Source organism: Coffea eugenioides, chromosome 3 (genome assembly GCF_003713205.1).
Source record: "Coffea eugenioides isolate CCC68of chromosome 3, Ceug_1.0, whole genome shotgun sequence".
Lineage (NCBI taxonomy): Eukaryota > Viridiplantae > Streptophyta > Magnoliopsida > Gentianales > Rubiaceae > Coffea > Coffea eugenioides.
The window spans coordinates 7195982-7216874 of NC_040037.1; the positions used below are offsets into that span (position 1 = coordinate 7195982).

General features: G+C 43.2%; 1 non-coding gene across 1 annotated transcript; it reads left to right on the forward strand.

Moving 5' to 3' along the window:
- The first annotated feature begins 2710 nt into the window (after positions 1-2710).
- Positions 2711-2817, forward strand: LOC113767207. Its single transcript, XR_003467926.1, has one exon. It is a non-coding gene; the product is annotated as a small nucleolar RNA R71 (small nucleolar RNA).
- The last annotated feature ends 18076 nt before the right edge of the window (positions 2818-20893 follow it).

Here is a 20893-nt window from a genome sequence, read left to right on the forward strand (position 1 = left end):
TGAAAAACAGAACTAATGGAAATCAAAGCAAAAAGAACTAATGAAAAACAGAACTAATGGAAATCAAAGCAAAAAGAACTAATGAAAAACAGAACTAATGGAAGCCACTCCCCCCACACCTAAGACCTACATTGTCCTCAATGTAGAAGAGACAAAATAAAGTAATAGGAGGAAAGAAGAGAAACTTCCCTGGCTACTGAAAAGGTGCGGCTGGAGCCTAAGGAGGCGGTGGATGCGGTGGAGTCGCGCGCTGGGTTCTGCTGCTGGATGCTGCGCGCGCACGCCAAGGCTCGCACGCGGTGGGCAGCTGGTAGGCCTGCTGGGCGTCGCGTGCGCTGCTGGTGCCGCGAGGTTGCGCGAGTAGCAGAAGGGGTCGCGCGAGGTTGATTTGAGCGGCGGCGGCGGACAGCGATGGTAGGCGGCGGCGAGCTTGACCAAAACAAAGGAGAAAGGTCTGGAAACGTAGGCAATAGAAATTTGGAGAAGATTGTCCAAGACTAGTCAAAGAAGAAGGGAAAGTGGAAGGAGTAGGGTCTTGGTCAAACTTTTTTTTTTTATTTTTTTTTTTTCGCTATCGGAGGGGTTGGAAGGCGTGGGCACGCCTTGGAGAGCATACTCTTCTGCCCACCACATCCAAATGATGTCCAAACGAACTCTTTTTTTTTTTTTTTTTTTTTGCAAGGCGTGGGCACGCCTTGGAACCCCTACTCTTCTGTCCAACACCACAAAAACCATCAAAACATTAAAATAAAACTGAAAAATCATAAAGTAAGGAAAAATGATCACAACTAATATTGTAATTCTTGTGTTGCCTCCCAAGCAGCGCCTTTCTTTAATGTCTTTGGCTAGACATAGCACCACTCTTTAGTCTGGATGTAATTGAATTTTTCTTGTAATTGGTGGCCCTCCTCCAGGATCCACATGGCCATTGAGTGCAACTTTTTTCCTAAATTTTCTCTCCATTTTTACCTCATGAATTGCTTTCATCCTATAGGACTTGTTCGCAGCAACCTTGAATTTACCCCTATAAGCAAACTTAGAAAATTCTTGCACAGAGGGATTAGTGGTATACATAGCAAACACAGAATGAGAGTTAACAGGATGTTTCATTGTATCAAAAATATTGAAGTGGACTATTTCTCCATCAAATTCCATCGTGAGAGTACCCTTACTAACATCAATTTTAGTCTGGGCAGTACTCAAGAATGGCCTTCCTAATATAATGGGTGATGGATTTGGGACACTTCTATCATCCATGTAAAGCACATAAAAATCAGCAGGAAAAATTAATCCATCTACTTGCACTAAAACATCCTCAACTATCCCATCCGGATAAGCACATGTACGATCAGCCAATTGAATTATTATCCCCGTTTCTTTTAAAGGTCCTAAATTTAGGGAATCATAGATTGACTTAGGCATCACATTAATAGAAGCTCCTAAATCTATCATGGCATTTTTGATACTAGAATAACCAATCTTACAGGGGATAGCAAACATACCTGGATCTCCACATTTGGGTGGGAGTTTCCTCTGAAGTACAGCTGATACATTCTCTCCCACCATCACTCTTTCATCACCCCTTAGTTTTCTTTTGTTAACGCACAAATCTTTCAAGAACTTTGCGTACTTGGGTACCTGCTTGATCGCGTCTAATAGGGGGATGTTTACTTGAACTTTGCGGAACACATCCAGGATTTCTTTTTCCTTTTCTGCCCTCTTTGTCTTTTCCAACCTGCAAGGAAAAGGGGGTAAATTAGCTTTAACGGGTATTGATGGTGTGAGAATTACCTCAGGACCTCCACGAATGTGTCCTCCTTCCTCTATCTCCTGCTCGATCTCGTCTTCACTTTTACTCTTTGAGTTTGTGACCTTCGGCCCCTCCACTTCCTTGCCACTCCTTAATGTCATGGCACTTACATTTCTGGGGTTTATCTCAGGTTGCGATGGCAATTTTCCATAGACGTGGGACTCCAGACGATTAATGGCAGTTGCCATTTGACTCATACGAGTCTCCATGTCCTTCATGCCTGCTTTGGTGTCATGTTGGAACTGAGTAGTACTTGCAACTAAGGACCTAGTCTCCTGCTGGAGCTGAGTGGTGGTCGCGACGAGTTGAGTGGTAGTCGTGGCCAAACTCTTGACAATTTCTTCCAAAGAACTCCCTGAGCTTGAGGACGAGGGTTGAGACTTATGTTGCCAAGGTTGCTGAAAACCTGGAGGCCGATTGGAGAATGCATTTTGTGGCCTACTACCATAGCTGAAATTGGGATGATCTCTCCAACCAGGGTTGTACGTGTTAGAGTATGGGTCGTACGGTCTTTGAGGCGCGGGCACGCCTCCAGCCATGTTCACTTGTTCAGCTCCATCCTCTTGCAACATAGGGCATGAGTCAGTGGGGTGGTCCATGCTAGTACAGATTCCACACACCTTTGCTCGCGGCGTGTCTCTCATGGCTAATTGCCTAACAACAGACGTCAATTCTGACAGTTGCTGCTGTATGGATGAAGTCTCTACCTCATTGACTCTACGAGGAGGGTTGCTCTCACGTAAACCAAATTGCTGGGAGTTCTCTGCCATGGCTTCGATGAGCTCCCACGCTTCCCTCGGTGTCTTGTTTGCAAGTGCTCCCCCACTCGCAGCATCAATGATACTCCTATCTGTTGATTGGAGCCCTTCATAGAAGTATTGGATTAACAGTTGTTCACTAATTTGATGCTGCGGGCATCTAGTGCACAACTTGTTAAACCTATCCCAGTATTCATACAAGGACTCACCGGGATATTGTTTAATGCCGCAGATCTCCTTCCTCAAACTCGCAGCCCGGGATGCAGGGAAGAATTTTTCCAAGAATTTCTTTTTCAGCTGCGCCCATGTGGTAATACTACCTGCTGGTAGGTAGTACAGCCAATCTTTAGCTGCATCTTTGAGAGAGAACGGGAAGGCTCTCAGTCTAATTTGCTCTTCAGTGACCCCAGGAGGTTTCATACTAGAGCAGACCACCTCGAACTCCTTTACGTGCTTGTGGGGTTCTTCGCCAGAGAGACCATGGAAAGAGGGTAAGAGTTGAATCAACCCCGACTTCAATTCGAAAGCGGTATTCTCAGCCAAAGCGGGGAATGTGATGCATAAGGGCTGGTGAGTCAGCTCCGGGGCAGCCAGCTCCCTCAATGTTTGGTTGTTGGCCATGCTTATTTCGTCTTCCGCTGACTCGTTTGCAGCAAATAAGTGCCCTTCTTTTTGCCTCTTGGTCTCTTGCCTCCGCCTACGCGCTGCCTTCTCAACCTCAGGATCGTATACTAATTCACCTGTGCGAGAAGAACGGGGCATAAACCAGCAAAAGTACCAAGAAGAATAGAATAAAATAAAAATAAAACAAAAACTGAATTTGAAAAGAAATAAATAATCCAAACACCAGCTCCCCGGCAACGGCGCCAAAAATTGACAGGTGCCGAACCTGTACAATAATAATTACTAAAAAGTCCTAATTACCACCTCAATTAAATAATTATAGAACAAATCCAAGTACTGGAGCAGGGACCCTAGGTGTGCAATGGGTTACTTGATTCACCCTGTTCCCGAAGAGTTTGCTTGATCCGATATACCGGGTTTGTCTATAAGAATACTAATTTTGCGTACAATGGCAAGTAGGGTCGATTCCACAGGGAGCAGGTAGGAAATTATTTCTTTCCAAATTAGTAGAACGAAATTGGGGGATTTTCAATGGGAGGCAAACAAAAATAAAATAAAATAAAACAAACAAAATTCAAAACTAACTCACAAAGCACAATTCACTAAAAATAGCAATTAATAAAAGTTCTACCCAAAGGATCAACTGCTCAGGCACGGTCCAATTAAATGCTCATCGATGCAAAGATATTTCATCCATTTTTCACTAGGTTGGTTATAGTTATCAATAAGCTCTGACAACCAGTTCTTCCTTACCTTTTCGACAGTCAAGGTACGACCATTGACTGCTTCCCTAACCAGATAACAACCCTAGGTACGACCATAGGAATTTAATTACCCAATTGCATTAAAGTTAGAAGAACCCAACCCTAACCAATAAACACGCTAAGAGGGTTTATTTAAGCTAGATCCTGCGTTTCCCCATCATAAAACCAATTATGGTGGTTGCCACGGGGTGTTAACTAAATGAACAATTACGGATTCTATTTAATTAACGTGGCAGTAGGCTATTAAGTTAAATCAAATACCCGGCCGTTGATATTCAATCAATAAAATACCCATGAACAATTAATTCAGGAAACGCACGAATAGCAATTAATTGGAGGAAATAATAAAGATTTGGTTAGATCTCACAGGTATTATGGACCGCGCCTTTGCGTCAACCTTTGGGTAGAGGAGGAAATTAGCCGCTCCTCATCGTGTCAATCCCGCATGATTTAATTGAATTCATTCAATTAATTGCCGAAGAATTGGAAAAGATGAATTAACGAAGGAACGGCTGAAAAACCTTCGCTTCCCTTTGTTGGGTTTCGCGTTCGTACCCCTGGAGCGAAAGTAGAAGCAAAAGTCGAATAGGAAAAATTGTACAGAATCCGAAAGCAAAAGCTACAGCAGAGGAGAAAGTCTCCAATGTCTGACCCAGAGCCGCCGAAGAAACCAAAAGAAAAATAAAAGCGTCTGACAAATCTCGGAAAAGAAGACTAAAGCTCAGGTATTGATCCCCTCATTCTGAATCTCCTTTTTCTTTTTATATGTAGCGCCGCCCAAGAGAAGTCAAGAAGAAAACAAACGTCTGGCCCAATTGATTGCACAAAAGCTAGCTTTTGGAGTTTTAATCCCATGCTCCTCGCGGTTCACGTGGACCGCAGTCCGGCTTTCGGTTTCGTCCACCTTCCAAGGCGTGACCACGCTCTGAAATGCAAGGTCTTCTGGAATTTTGCCTTGCGAGATCATTTTTTATGCCGACCACCTACAATTCACACAAATGTCGAATATGAGTGAAACTCCAGTTCTTAGCACCGTGAATAGTCAAAATTAGGACAAAATAACAGTCCAAAATACACCAAATAACCGTTCTATCAAATCCCCCCACACCTAGACAATGCTTGCCCTCAAGCATTTCGGAGCTCAGAAGTACAACCAAGAGAGCAGAGGCCATGTAGTAGTCTATACTAACACAAGCATCTAGGGTCCCTGACAATATCACCGAAGGTAAAACACACCGGACATGTTGTAATTCAAAGAATATATATGAATACTAGAAACGCTCAATTCAACATCACGGAATGCCATTACCATAGGCTTGCACGTTTATCACATCTCCACCACTTAAAAGTGAACTAAACACATAAATCAAAGGGACTTTAATAGGGTTGTAATGGGGCTCAGGTGAAAGGCGGGTTAAGAAGGTATAGGTAGGGGGTAAAGTGTCAAGAGAATGTCCGAAACTCACCAATAACCACAGTGCTTTACCGGAGGGGTTTTGCAAACAAGGCAATTTCCACTTGCTGTACACCCTGTACAAGTGCCCCATTTTTTTTCCTTTTCTCTTTTTTTTTTTTTTGCTCGCAAGGCGTGGGCACGCCTTGTAGCCCATAGTCCTCTGGTCACGAGGTCTCTTCAGAATTTTTTTTTTTTTTTCAGGAGAAAGTCCTGTAAGGCGTGGGCATGCCCTGTAAGCCAAAGTTCTCTGGTCAGTGGCCTTTTTCCAATTTCTCCCCCTTTTACAAGGATAACATCATACCACTCCTAATCTAACAGCACTTGCAACCCCCGAATTTGTTTGATTTGCACAAATGATGGATTTCAGACATCCCTCGACAACACAGGGATAAACAAGAAAGTTTAAAGAGGTCTTGGGTTAACAAACACGGATATCAACCAGAAACGAAGGACAAAAGCTCAAATTGGTTCACTATTGGGATATAAAATGAGGGCTAGATTTTTTTTTTTTTTTTTTTTAGAAAGCTGAAGAGGGTTAAATCCTAAATGCCCTTATCATTTCAAATGCATCCAGTTCATCAAAATGCGGTCTTGACATGTACAAAATAGCAAGTTCTAGAATGTTCATACCATGTGCGATACCCACTCAATCAAACAAATTAGAGCAAACAAGAATAATATGCTCAAGTAAGGCTCAAAAGCTCCCCAAAAGTTACAAAAATGGGTGAATTCCAGCATACTCAACATTCAATGACATTGCCAAGGGAAACAAAATGCACAGCCAGCATATACGACCACATACCCACTCATATTGATTATGTCATTTATCACAGCAACATGCCCCAACACTAACAAGCATAGACATAACCAAAAAGCCGACTAACTACAATGTTTTTCATTTTTTTTTTTTTCATTCATCCCATGTTATATATTTTTTTTTTTTGAGTAATCAAAGCAAAAAGAACTAATGAAAAACAGAACTAATGGAAATCAAAGCAAAAAGAACTAATGAAAAACAGAACTAATGGAAATCAAAGCAAAAAGAACTAATGAAAAACAGAACTAATGGAAGCCACTCCCCCCACACCTAAGACCTACATTGTCCTCAATGTAGAAGAGACAAAATAAAGTAATAGGAGGAAAGAAGAGAAACTTCCCTGGCTACTGAAAAGGTGCGGCTGGAGCCTAAGGAGGCGGTGGATGCGGTGGAGTCGCGCGCTGGGTTCTGCTGCTGGGTGCTGCGCGCGCACGCCAAGGCTCGCACGCGGTGGGCAGCTGGTAGGCCTGCTGGGCGTCGCGTGCGCTGCTGGTGCCGCGAGGTTGCGCGAGTAGCAGAAGGGGTCGCGCGAGGTTGATTTGAGCGGCGGCGGCAGACAGCGATGGTAGGCGGCGGCAAGCTTGACCAAAACAAAGGAGAAAAGTCTGGAAACGTAGGCAATAGAAATTTGGAGAAGATTGTCCATGACTAGTCAAAGAAGAAGGGAAAGTGGAAGGAGTAGGGTCTTGGTCAAACTTTTTTTTTTTTTTTTTACTTTTTCGCTATCGGAGGGGTTGGAAGGCGTGGGCACGCCTTGGAGAGCATACTCTTCTGCCCACCACATCCAAATGATGTCCAACAATGCTTGCATAGCACCACTCAAATCCCCCCACACCTAGACAATGCTTGCCCTCAAGCATTTCGGAGCTCAGAAGTACAACCAAGAGAGCAGAGGCCATGTAGTAGTCTATACTAACACAAGCATCTAGGGTCCCTGACAATATCACCGAAGGTAAAACACACCGGACATGTTGTAATTCAAAGAATATATATGAATACTAGAAACGCTCAATTCAACATCACGGAATGCCATTACCATAGGCTTGCACGTTTATCACATCTCCACCACTTAAAAGTGAACTAAACACATAAATCAAAGGGACTTTAATAGGGTTGTAATGGGGCTCAGGTGAAAGGCGGGTTAAGAAGGTATAGGTAGGGGGTAAAGTGTCAAGAGAATGTCCGAAACTCACCAATAACCACAGTGCTTTACCGGAGGGGTTTTGCAAACAAGGCAATTTCCACTTGCTGTACACCCTGTACAAGTGCCCCATTTTTTTTCCTTTTCTCTTTTTTTTTTTTTTGCTCGCAAGGCGTGGGCACGCCTTGTAGCCCATAGTCCTCTGGTCACGAGGTCTCTTCAGAATTTTTTTTTTTTTTTCAGGAGAAAGTCCTGTAAGGCGTGGGCATGCCCTGTAAGCCAAAGTTCTCTGGTCAGTGGCCTTTTTCCAATTTCTCCCCCTTTTACAAGGATAACATCATACCACTCCTAATCTAACAGCACTTGCAACCCCCGAATTTGTTTGATTTGCACAAATGATGGATTTCAGACATCCCTCGACAACACAGGGATAAACAAGAAAGTTTAAAGAGGTCTTGGGTTAACAAACACGGATATCAACCAGAAACGAAGGACAAAAGCTCAAATTGGTTCACTATTGGGATATAAAATGAGGGCTAGATTTTTTTTTTTTTTTTTTTTAGAAAGCTGAAGAGGGTTAAATCCTAAATGCCCTTATCATTTCAAATGCATCCAGTTCATCAAAATGCGGTCTTGACATGTACAAAATAGCAAGTTCTAGAATGTTCATACCATGTGCGATACCCACTCAATCAAACAAATTAGAGCAAACAAGAATAATATGCTCAAGTAAGGCTCAAAAGCTCCCCAAAAGTTACAAAAATGGGTGAATTCCAGCATACTCAACATTCAATGACATTGCCAAGGGAAACAAAATGCACATCCAGCATATACGACCACATACCCACTCATATTGATTATGTCATTTATCACAGCAACATGCCCCAACACTAACAAGCATAGACATAACCAAAAAGCCGACTAACTACAATGTTTTTCATTTTTTTTTTTTCATTCATCCCATGTTATATATTTTTTTTTTTTGAGTAATCAAAGCAAAAAGAACTAATGAAAAACAGAACTAATGGAAATCAAAGCAAAAAGAACTAATGAAAAACAGAACTAATGGAAGCCACTCCCCCCACACCTAAGATCTACATTGTCCTCAATGTAGAAGAGACAAAATAAAGTAATAGGAGGAAAGAAGAGAAACTTCCCTGGCTACTGAAAAGGTGCGGCTGGAGCCTAAGGAGGCGGTGGATGCGGTGGAGTCGCGCGCTGGGTTCTGCTGCTGGATGCTGCGCGCGCACGCCAAGGCTCGCACACGGTGGGCAGCTGGTAGGCCTGCTGGGCGTCGCGTGCGCTGCTGGTGCCGCGAGGTTGCGCGAGTAGCAGAAGGGGTCGCGCGAGGTTGATTTGAGCGGCGGCGGCGGACAGCGATGGTAGGCGGCGGCGAGCTTGACCAAAACAAAGGAAAAAAAAATCTGGAAACGTAGGCAATAGAAATTTGGAGAAGATTGTCCAAGACTAGTCAAAGAAGAAGGGAAAGTGGAAGGAGTAGGGTCTTGGTCAAACTTTTTTTTTTTTTTTTTTTTTTACTTTTTCGCTATTGGAGGGGTTGGAAGGCGTGGGCACGCCTTGGAGAGCAACTCTCTGCCCACCACATCCAAAATGATGTCCCACTCTTGCATAGCACGGCACTCAAATCCCCCCACACCTAGACAATGCTTGCCCTCAAGCATTTCGGAGCTCAGGAGTACAACCAAGAGAGCAGAGGTCATGTAGTAGTCTATACTAACACAAGCATTTCAGACCCCTGACAATATCACCAAAATTAGAACACACCGGACAGGTTGTAACTCAAAGAAAATACATGAATACTGGGAACGCTCAAATCAACATCACGGAATGCCATTACCATAGGCTTGCACATTTATCACATCTCCACCACTCAAAAGTGAACTAAATACATAAATCAAAGGGACTTTAATAAGGTTGTAATGGGGTTTAGGTAAAAAGCGGGATAAGAAGGTAAAAATAGGGTGTAGTGTGTCAAGAGAATGTCTAATATCCACCACATCACCACAACGCTTCATCAGAGAAATTTCCCGAGCAAGGCATTTTCATTTGCCTGTAACACCCTGTACAAGTGCCCCATTTTTTTTTCCTCTTTTCCTCTTTTTTTTTTTTTTTTGGGCTCGCAAAGGCGTGGGCACGCCTTGTAGCCCATCGTCCTCTGGTCAGAGGTCTCTTCAAGAATTTTTTTTTTTTTTTTTTTTTTCATGGGATAAAGTCCTGGTAAGTGGCCGTGGGCATTGCCCTGTAAGCCAAATTCTCTGGTCAGTGGCCCTTTTCAATTTCTCCCATTTTACAAAGGGATAACATCAACCACTCCTAATCTACAAGCACTTGCAACCCGCCGAATTTGTTTGATTTGCACAAATGATGGATGTTCAGACATCCTTGACAACACAGGGATAAACAAGAAGTTTAAAGAGTCTTGGGTTAACAAACGACCGATATCAACCAGAAAACGAAGACCAAAAGCTCAACATTGGTCACTATTGGGATATAAAAATGAGGCTAGATTTTTTTTTTTTTTTTTTTAGAAAACTAGAAGAGGGTACCTATAATTGGCCCTTATCATTTCAAATGCATCCAAGTTCATCAAAATGCGGTCTTGACATGTAGCAAAAATAGCAAGTTCTAGAATGTTCATACCATCGTGCGATACCACAAACCCTCCAATCAAACAACATTAGAGCAACAAGAATAATATTGCTCAAGTAAGGCTCAACAAGCTCCCAAAGTTACAAAATGGGTGAATTCAGCATACTCAAAACATTCAATGACACTTGCCGAAGGGAACAAAATGCACAGCCAGCATAATACGACCACATACCCACTCACTTTGATTATGTCATTCATCACAGCAACATGCCCCAACACTAACAAGCATAAAAATAACCAAAAAGGCGACTAACTACAATGTTTTTTTTTCATTTTTTCCATTTCTTCTTTCTTTTTTTTTTTAAGTAACAAAGAAGCAAAAAGAACTAATGAAAAAGAAAGTAATGAAAAGAACTAATGAAAAAGAAAGTAATGGAAGCCACTCCCCCCACACCTAAAACCTACATTGTCCTCAATGTAACCTAGAAAAATAAATTGCAAGGGCAGAGGGAGCGAAAACTTCCCTGACTACTGAAAAGGTGCGGCCGGAGCCTAAGGAGGCGGCGGATGCGGCGGCTGGAAGCCAATATGAGCATAGTAAGCTGCTTGATTCTCTGCCTGAATGCGGGCGAAAACCTGGAGCGCCATAAGCCGGCCATCTATCCTTGCCAGTTGGGTGTTGAGTTCATGAAGACCCACTTGGAGGTCCGGGTAACGGGGGTCTCCAGCAGGAGGAGGATGAGAGGAGGACGGACCCGCCTGGTCCGGATGGGGTGGCGAGTCAGTGGAGGGTGCAGTGGTAGGCACCCGAGGCCGCGACCCGCCCTCACCAGGAGGCGTAAACTGATAAACATCGCCCACTTTGAAAATAACCCCCATTCGCTCCAAGCTACGCAAATCCAGGGGTTCATTTTCTCGAGCTAGAGTGTAGTTGTGCTCCATGTCCAGATCAAGCACTCCCACTCGAATGGCCAAGTGAGTAATGAGTGATCCCAGTATCACCGGCTTATTACGCTTTTACATGACCGTTTCCATCTGGGTGGCCACCCAACATCCAAAGTTAACCTGAACCTTGTTGCGCATGCACCAAAGAAAATAGAATTCCACTTTGGTAAGCGTGCCGGAGGTATCCTTTCGCCCCGAGAAATTGTGAGCTAAGAACCTGTGGACAACCTTCAAGACCGGATCCTTCAGATGGGAAGCCTTCGACTGACTCGGATTGTAAACTTGACGATCCGTGGACCACTCCCTCCAAATGTCAATGTAGTCAGTAGAGAACGGTCGGGTGTAGTCACACGCACTGTTTATATATGCCCCAGAGGCAATGGTGTCCTCACTAGCAAACCCCAAAGTCAGGTTAAACTCATTAATGGACATACCAAACTAAGTACCTCCCAATCTGAAATTAATGACCTCCGGCTCATCCAAAGTGATGAATTCATTTCTGTTGAACTCGAATGTGGAGAAGAATTCACAACACAGCTCCTCAAACGTAGGATAGTTAATGATTAGATATTGTTGCCAACCTATGGCCGAGAATAACTGTTCAACTTCCCGTGCAATTCGCAAATGGTCCAAGGTCGGGGCATGAAAGCACCTACAAGGAGTAAAAGGACGGTTTGCCAAGTTGTTAAACCGCTCCACTTGTGCCTGTGTAAGATTAGTGACCGTTTCCCCCTCCTCCAGGAGACATAGTGCTCTTATTCAGGCCCAGACGAGACCGAATGGTGGGTTGAACCGGGGCTCGCCTCTTGCGAGGTTGGGACCCAGATGGCCCAGCAGTTGTCGCCTTCTTTGGAGGCATTTAGGGGCCACAGGCAGAGTAAAGTAGCTCAGAGACAGCCAACCAACCACCAAGAAACAGATAGGAGACCACAGTCCACCGAAATTACTAAGTGTTCAGCAGTTCATAGCAAAAGGGGACACAATTACCCCACCAAACTACAACCAGACAACAAACACCAACCAATGCCCCACTGCTGTCAAGTAGCCGACAACAATAAAGAAGACCGAACCAACTTCCCTTAAATCAAGGTATCAGTCAATAAAAGGCAACAATCAGCGAGCTACCGACCACGTGTAACAAATAATAAATTCACTAGAGCCCACAGATGTCCCAAAATAGATAACGAATGAAAAGTAGATATGAGGTCTCTTACTAGCAGAAAATAATCAAATGGTCCCCCCCAACCAAAACCAACAAGTACGTCAACCAGACAGGAGGCAAAAATCCAGCAATTAAAATTTCCAACCGAAGTCACCAATTCAATATCCAGCGGCAAAAATTGTAGTAGAATAGTGTTACCCAAATGCACGGGAGTGCACGGCTGTTGGGTCAAGTCGTGCGCGGTCTTGGGCGCCGCTGGGCTGTCCCGCACGCGGGCGTGCTGGAGGGCGGCTGTGCAAGCGGCGGCGGACAGGTGCAGGTTGTGCGTGGGGGTGGCGAGCAATGGAGAGTGCGCGCGCGACTGCTGTCTGTGCGCGCGGGTTGGTGCTGGGCTGCGCAGGGGGTGGCTGCTGCGCTGAGTGGGGCTAGCGGGGGGACTGGCGCGGCGCTGTGAAGCGCGCGCTGGGCTGGCGCTGTCGCTCGCGGGGCTGATGCGCGCTGCTGGCCTGTGCCGCGCGCTGCTGGAGTGACGGATCTGGGGCGCGCGGTGCTGAAGGGAAAAAGGGCGCGCGAGGATGGCGGGCTGTGCAAGCGGCGGCGGACAGCAAGGAAAAAGGAAGAAGAAAGTGAAATCAGGACAAAACAAAGAAATTGGAAGAGTTATTGTTCAATTCCATGGACGGTGACCAGACTAGAGAGGACAAAGTCAAGGAAAGAATGGGAAAGTAAGGTCTCGGTCAAAGTTTTTTTTTTTTTTTTTTTTTACTTTTTCGCTATCGGAGGGGTTGGAAGGCGTGGGCACGCCTTGGAGAGCATACTCTTCTGCCCACACATCCAAATGATGTCCAAACGAACTTTTTCTTCTTTTTTTTTTTTTTTTTTCAAGGCGTGGGCACGCCTTGGAACCCCTACTCTTCTGTCCAACACCACAAAAACCATCAAAACATTAAAATAAAACTGAAAAATCATAAAGTAAGGAAAAATGATCACAACTAATATTGTAATTCTTGGGTTGCCTCCCAAGCAGCGCCTTTCTTTAATGTCTTTGGCTAGACATAGCACCACTCTTTAGTCTGGATGTAATTGAATTTTCCTTGTAATTGGTGGCCCTCCTCCAGGATCCACATGGCCATTGAGTGCAACTTTTTTCCTAAATTTTCTCTCCATTTTTACCTCATGAATTGCTTTCATCCTATAGGACTTGTTCGCAGCAACCTTGAATTTACCCCTATAAGCAAACTTAGAAAATTCTTGCACAGAGGGATTAGTGGTATACATAGCAAACACAGAATGAGAGTTAACAGGATGTTTCATTGTATCAAAAATATTAAAGTGGACTATTTCTCCATCAAATTCCATCGTGAGAGTACCCTTACTAACATCAATTTTAGTCTGGGCAGTACTCAAAAATGGTCTTCCTAATATAATGGGTGATGGATTTGGGGCACTTCTATCATCCATGTAAAGCACATAAAAATCAGCAGGAAAAATTAATCCATCTACTTGCACTAAAACATCCTCAACTATCCCATCCGGATAAGCACATGTACGATCAGCCAATTGAATTATTATCCCCGTTTCTTTTAAAGGTCCTAAATTTAGGGAATCATAGATTGACTTAGGCATCACATTAATAGAAGCTCCTAAATCTATCATGGCATTTTTGATACTAGAATGACCAATCTTACAGGGGATAGCAAACATACCTGGATCTCCGCATTTGGGTGGGAGTTTCCTTTGAAGTACAGCTGATACATTCTCTCCTACCATCACTCTTTCATCACCCCTTAGCTTTCTTTTGTTAACGCACAAGTCTTTCAAGAACTTTGCGTACTTGGGTACCTGCTTGATCGCGTCCAATAGGGGGATGTTTACTTGAACTTTGCGGAACACATCCAGGATTTCTTTTTCCTTCTCTGCCCTCTTTGTCTTTTCCAACATGCAAGGAAAAAGAGGTAAGTTAGATTTAATAGTGGGCGGAGAAGTGAATGTTACCTTAGGATCCTTGCGAATACGCCCTTCCTCTTCGATTTCCTTCTCTATCTCCTCTTCACTTTTGCTTTTTGAACTTTCCACTTTAGGCCCTTCCAGTTCCTTGCCACTCCTCAGCGTCATGGCACTTACATTCCTGGGATTTATCTCGGGTTGCGATGGCAGTTTCCCATAAACGTGGGACTCCAAGCGGTTGATGGCAATTGCCAGTTGGCTTATTCGAATGTCTTGGTCCTTCTTGTCAGCTTTGGTGTCCTGCTGGAGCTGCGCGGTATTCGCGGCTAAGGATCTGATCTCCTGTTGAAGCTGGGTAGTAGTCGTGGCCAGGTTGGTAGTAGTCGTGGCCAGGTTTTTGACTAGGTCCTCCAGAGAACTTCCTGAGTTGGAGGACGAAGGTTGCGATTTTGGTTGCCATGGCTGGTGGAATCCTGGTGGACGATTTGGAAATGCATTTTGTTGCCTGTTCCCATAACTGAGATTGGGATGGTCCCTCCAACCCGGATTGTACGTATTGGAGTATGGGTCGTACTGCCTGCGGGGCGCAGGCACGCCTCCGACCATGTTTACCTGTTCCGCCCCGTCCTCTTGCAAAATGGGGCACGAGTCTGTGCAATGGTCCATGCTAGTGCATATTCCACACATCTTCGCTCGGGGTGCGTCTCTCATGGCTAATTGCCTAACAACTGACGTCAATTCTGACAGTTGCTGCTGTAAGGATGAAGTCTCTACCTCGTTGACTCTACGGGGAGGGTTGCTCTCACGGGAGCCAAATTGCTGGGAGTTCTCTGCCATGGCTTCGATGAGCTCCCACGCTTCCCTTGGTGTCTTGTTTGCCAGTGCTCCCACACTTGCAGCGTCGATGATACTCCTATCGGTTGATTGGAGCCCTTCGTAGAAGTATTGGATTAACAGTTGCTCACTAATTTGATGCTGCGGGCATCTAGTGCACAACTTGTTAAACCTTTCCCAGTATTCGTACAAGGACTCACCGGGGTATTGTTTAATGCCGCAGATCTCCTTCCTCAAACTCGCAGCCCGGGATGCAGGGAAGAATTTTTCCAAGAATTTCTTTTTCAGCTGCGCCCACGTGGTAATACTACCTGCTGGTAGGTAGTACAGCCAATCTTTAGCTGCATCTTTGAGAGAGAACGGGAAGGTTCTCAGTCTAATTTGCTCTTCAGTGATCCCAAGAGGTTTCATACTAGAGCAGACCACCTCGAACTCCTTTACGTGCTTGTGGGGTTCTTCGCCAGAGAGACCATGGAAAGAGGGTAAGAGTTGAATCAATCCCGACTTCAGTTCAAAAGCAGTATTCTCAGCCAAAGCGGGGAATGTGATGCATAAGGGCTGGTGAGTCAGCTCCGGAGCAGCCAGTTCCCTCAATGTTTGGGTGTTGGCCATGCTTTCTTCGTTTTCCACTGACTTGTTTGCAATAAATAAATGCCCTTCTCTTCGCCTCTTGGTCTCTTGCCTCCGCCTACGCGCTGCTTTCTCAACCTCAGGATCGTATACTAATTCACCTGTGCGAGAAGAACGGGGCATAAACTAGCAAAAATACCAAGAAGAATAAAATAAAATAAAAACTGAATTTAAAAAGAAACAAATAATCCAAACGCCAACTCCCCGGCAACGGCGCCAAAAATTGACAGGTGCCGAACCTGTGCAATAATAATTACTAAAAAGTCCTAATTACCACCTCAATTAAATAATTATAGAACAAATCCAAGTACTGGAGCAGGGACCCTAGGTGTGCAATGGGTTACTTGATTCACCCTGTTCCCGAAGAGTTTGCTTGATCCGATATACCGGATTTGTCTATAAAAATACTAATTTTGCGTACAATGGCAAGTAGGGTCGATTCCACAGGGAGCAGGTAGGAAATTATTTCTTTCCAAATTAGTAGAACGAAATTGGGGGATTTTCAATGGGAGGCAAATAAAAATAAAATAAAATAAAACAAACAAAATTCAAAACTAACTCACAAAGCACAATTCACTGAAAATAGCAATTAACAAAAGTTCTACCCAAAGGATCAACTGCGCAGGCACGGTCCAATTAAATGATCATCGATGCAAAGATATTTCATCCATTTATCACTAGGTTGGTTATAGTTATCAATAAGCTCTGACAACCAGTTCTTCCTTACCCTTTCGACAGTCAAGGTACGACCATTGACTGCTTCCCTAACCAGATAACAACCCTAGGTACGACCGTAGGAATTTAATTATCCAATTGCATTAAAGCTAGAAGAACCCAACCCTAACCAATAAACGCGCTAAGAGGGTTTATTTAAGCTAGATCCTGTGTTTTCCCATCATAAAACCAATTATGGTGGTTGCCACGGGGTGTCAATTAAATGAACAATTACGGATTCTATTTAATTAACGTGGCAGTAGGCTATTAAATTAAATCAAATACCCGGCCGTTGATATTCAATTAATCAAATACCCATGAACAATTAATTCAGGAAACGCACGAATAGCAACAAAATTGGAGGAAATAATGAAAGCTTGATTAGATCTCACAGATATTATGGACCGCGCCCTTGCGTCAACCTTTTGGGTAGAGGCGGAAATTAGCCGCTTCTCATCGTTTCAATCCCGCGTGATTTAATTGAATTCATTCAATTATTTGCCAAGGAATTGGGAAAGGAAAATTAACTGCAATAACAACCAAAAAGGCCCTGCCTTCGTCCCTGCTTCGGAGTCCCAATTACAAAGCCAAAGCTACGAATGAATTGTCCAGCGGAAAAGTTGAAAGTCAGAAGAGGAAAGCGACGTCTAGCGCCTGGGAAAGAGAAAACTAAAGCTACTGTTTTTGATTCAATGTCAATCTAGCTATCTAATTTGCTGCCGAAGAAAAAACCAAAAAGAAACGACGGAAAGCGTCTGACAAAAAGTAGAAAAGGAGAATTAAAGCTAAGGTCTTGATGATGTGTGAATTAAAGCTAAGGTCTTGATTCCGTGTGAATCCTGCTTCCTCCCTTCTTTATAGCCGCCGCACAAGAGAAAAAATCAAGGCCAGAGACGTCTGGAGCAATTCAAAAAGCTATCCCCTTTGGAGTTTTGATCCCCCGCTTCGGGTTCACGTGGACCACGGTCCGTCTTTCGGTTTCGTCCACCTTCCAAGGCGTGGCCACGCCCTGGGACGACAAGTCTTCTGGAAATTTTCCCCGCGAGATCATTTTTAATGCCGATCACCTATAATTCATACCAATGTGAAATATGAGTTAGACCTCAGTACTTAGCACAGTAAATAGCCAAAATTAGGCCGAAATAACACTGCAAAATGTGCCAAATAACTGTTCTATCACAGCCTTGCCTTGAATGGTTTCCAAATCTTGATTGAAATCTTGATTGATTTCCAAATCATGATTGATATCCTGATTGATTGCCAAATCTTGATTGATTTCCAAATATTGGTTGACTTCCAAATTCTAGCCAAGTACAACTGGGTGAAGATATTCTTGACAAATGGAGCATGTGCAATGGTTCGCGTTCATAATCAAGTTGAGTTGGCGACATGGTTCTTGGATTGCATTTATCAAGACATTCTCCGAGTTACTCTTTTGTAAACAAGCACTCGATTTGAGGACAAATCGTCTTTCAAGAGGAGGGGAATGATGAGAACATGAAGATTTGGATTCCCTTCAAATTCAAGAAAATTCAATTGATGGTTGATGGTGCAATCGGGTTCAAGAATCATTGAAGATTTGTCATACTTATTTCTTGTTATTTATTTAAGTAAGTTTCCAGCAATACTTGTTAGTTAGTCTTGAGTTATTAAGGAAAATAAAGGCTAAGGTCATGTTGACCATAGTTAAGCCAATTGAGTCAGTTAGTTTCCTATTCTAATTGAATTAGAGTTTTAGAAAAGTAGTTAATTACTTTCAAATTTATTTAGGAAGTTGTGACAAGTCAAATAAGGAAGTTTGCATTGTTTCCAATTTAGATTAGGGTTTTGAGTCTTGTAAGACTATAAATAGCCAACTTTATTTAACTATTGGGGGAGATTTGAGGATGAGTTAATAAAAAGAGAGTTGTCTCCTTTTATGGAGTTCCTTGATGGAACTTGCGTTTCTCCTTGAACAGTATCAAGTATTTAGCTTGGATACTTGTGGTGTTCAAGGCAAGATGATCACATCATCTTGTTCTTTCAAGCCAATAACCAATCCACTAGGTTTTTAGAGGCGGGTTCTCTTTAGGTCTAGTAAGGTAGTTATTGTTCTATAACCAATAACCAATCCACTAGGTTTTGAGAGACGGGTTCTCTTTAGGTCTAACAAGGTAGTTATTGTTCCATAGCCTGATCAAGATAGATCCTTCCGCTATCTGATCGACTTGGTTCTTCAAGACAGGTTCTTGTTGGGTCGAGTTCGTATCAAAAATGAAGGTAGTTTTTTTTTTTTTTTTGTCCAAAGCAATTATATTTCATTTCTAGCTTGATAATACAAGATTAGTTACAAAAGGTAACTATCCGAATGATCAGTCTGTGCACTCTAATGGAGCCGCATGGGAAAGGCTCCTTCCCAGCTAAAATTTCTAACAAGCTTAACTACAACTTTTACTAACTTATGTGTACATTTGTTTCCTACTCTACTAACAAAGAGAATGTACACTTCTCAAACAAATCTCTTATTTTCTCAATGTCTTCCAGTATAACTGCTATCTTGGACTCCATATCACCTTCTTCCCTGAGCATGTCCACTATAGTTTTACAGTCAGATTGGATTTCCACTGTATTCCAGTGTGCATCTTAGGCCATCATCATCCCTATTCTTACTGCTGCCGCTTCTTCCACTAGTGGTTCACTTGTTTTCACCTCAGCTTTCAGAATTTTCCGTCCAGTCCCTTGCCACTGCTCCCAAACTTGTTCTATCCATTCCTTTTGAGAAGGCAGCATCTGCATTGATCTTGATTACACCTCTATCTGGTGGTGTCCAGATTGCAGTGCTAGGTGCTTGCCTTGTTTGCTGAATGTACCCTCCTTCCCCACTATTATGTGCCTCTATATATTCTGTCCATTCTATCTGTGCTTTTTTTAATGTATTCCATGCTTCCACCTTGTCCCCTGAGAATATTCTCCTATTCTTTGCTTTCCATATCTGTCACAAAATATTTACAGTTAATGAAATATGTTCCAGCCCCATCTCTCTCTTTCTTGCTTCTAGTAATCCTTCCCACCATCTCACAAAGTTGCTTCTCATGTCATTTAGGCCATCCCATTGTAGTGGTGTTATTTTCCAAGTGAGTGCAGCACTTGCGCAGAAGAATAGCATATGTTCCACTGTTTACACTTCCTCTCCACAACAGTCACACATTCCACTTCTTTGGCCTGTTCTTTGATGAATCTGCTCGTTTACTGGTAGGCTGTGCAGCAGGCATCTCCACACAAAATGTTTCAGTTTATGCTTCATTTGTAGCGACCATGAGCTTTTCCAAATTTTTGACTGGTTTTGTGGGTAGCTGGTACTTTCATAGTGTCCCCTTTCTCCTATTCTCTGCTTTTGTTGTCCCTCGTCCTTTTCCACTGCATAAGCTGATTTTATAGTAAACTGGCCAGATTGGTATACTTCCAAAACATTCTGTCCTTAGCTCCCAGTAAGCTCAGAGGAATTGCTAGTATCTTTCCCAAGTCTTCCTTTATGAACCACCTATTTAGTGGTTCTTGATTCCATTTCCCTTCCCTAATTAGCTCCTCAAGTCTTGCCAGTTTACATTCCTGTTTTCTTATTGTTGTCACTTTCCCATCCTCATATCTTGGTATCCATCTGTCACTCCAAATCTGTATCATTTTTCCATCCCCCACTCTATGTCTCAATCCTCTCTTCAATAGCTGTCTTGCACATGGTTCAAAGTCGCGGTCGCGGTCGCGATCCGAACCGTTCCACATCGGTCTCGGCAAGACGCGAATTTTTGAAATATTTAATATTCTAAAAATTGTAAAAAATATGATAAAAAAAATAATTAAAAAATTAGTAAAAATAATAATAATTCAAGTTGATTCGGTGTGACTCAACCGTTTCAACCCTTTACCGTAACATCTCGATGAGTCAAGTATCTCGAAATCGTATCGTCCCGATATCGTATCGGGAGGGCTAGAGATGGTGACGAGACGACTCGGCCGAGTCTTTGAACCATGGTCTTGCTCCTATTATGCTTTTCCATACCCAAGAAGCTGTCTTTGGAGGTTCATTGTTCAAGCTTTGTTCTCTATTTAGATACCTGGCTTTTAAAACTCTACTAACCAGCAAGTTTGGATGAGTGATAATTCTCCAAAGCTACTTAGCTAGCAAGGCTTTATTGAAGGTAGTTAACTAGCCTTATCCTGTAATTACATAATCATATCAGGAAATTCTTTCAGGCATGAAATTGCCTTTGCAGCTGTTTTTCATCAGATAAATTTGTGCTTTGAAATCTGTCAGGAAATTGAGCCAATCTACCAGTCTCTGGTGACGCACATGTACCAGGCAACTCTACAAATGTTCAAGGAAGCAGCTCTAAAAGAGATAGAAAAGGCGCATGCCCTGTCTACTCTGCAAACCGACAATTTCATCACTAAATTCCAGAATCAGCTCAAAGGTATACCTCCATAGATGTATAGATACATAATATTTCACACCTCACAAAATATCAACTAAGACTATGAACAGATACAAATCTGACTTTAGGCCACAATATTCCTCGCCTCAAGACACAATCTGATAGGCATACGCTATCTTTCCAGGCACAGCTCTTGCAGACTTGAAAACAACATTTATTCCTCAGTCTCCATATGTACTGAACTGTTACTTTCAAATCAATTTTCCTGAATT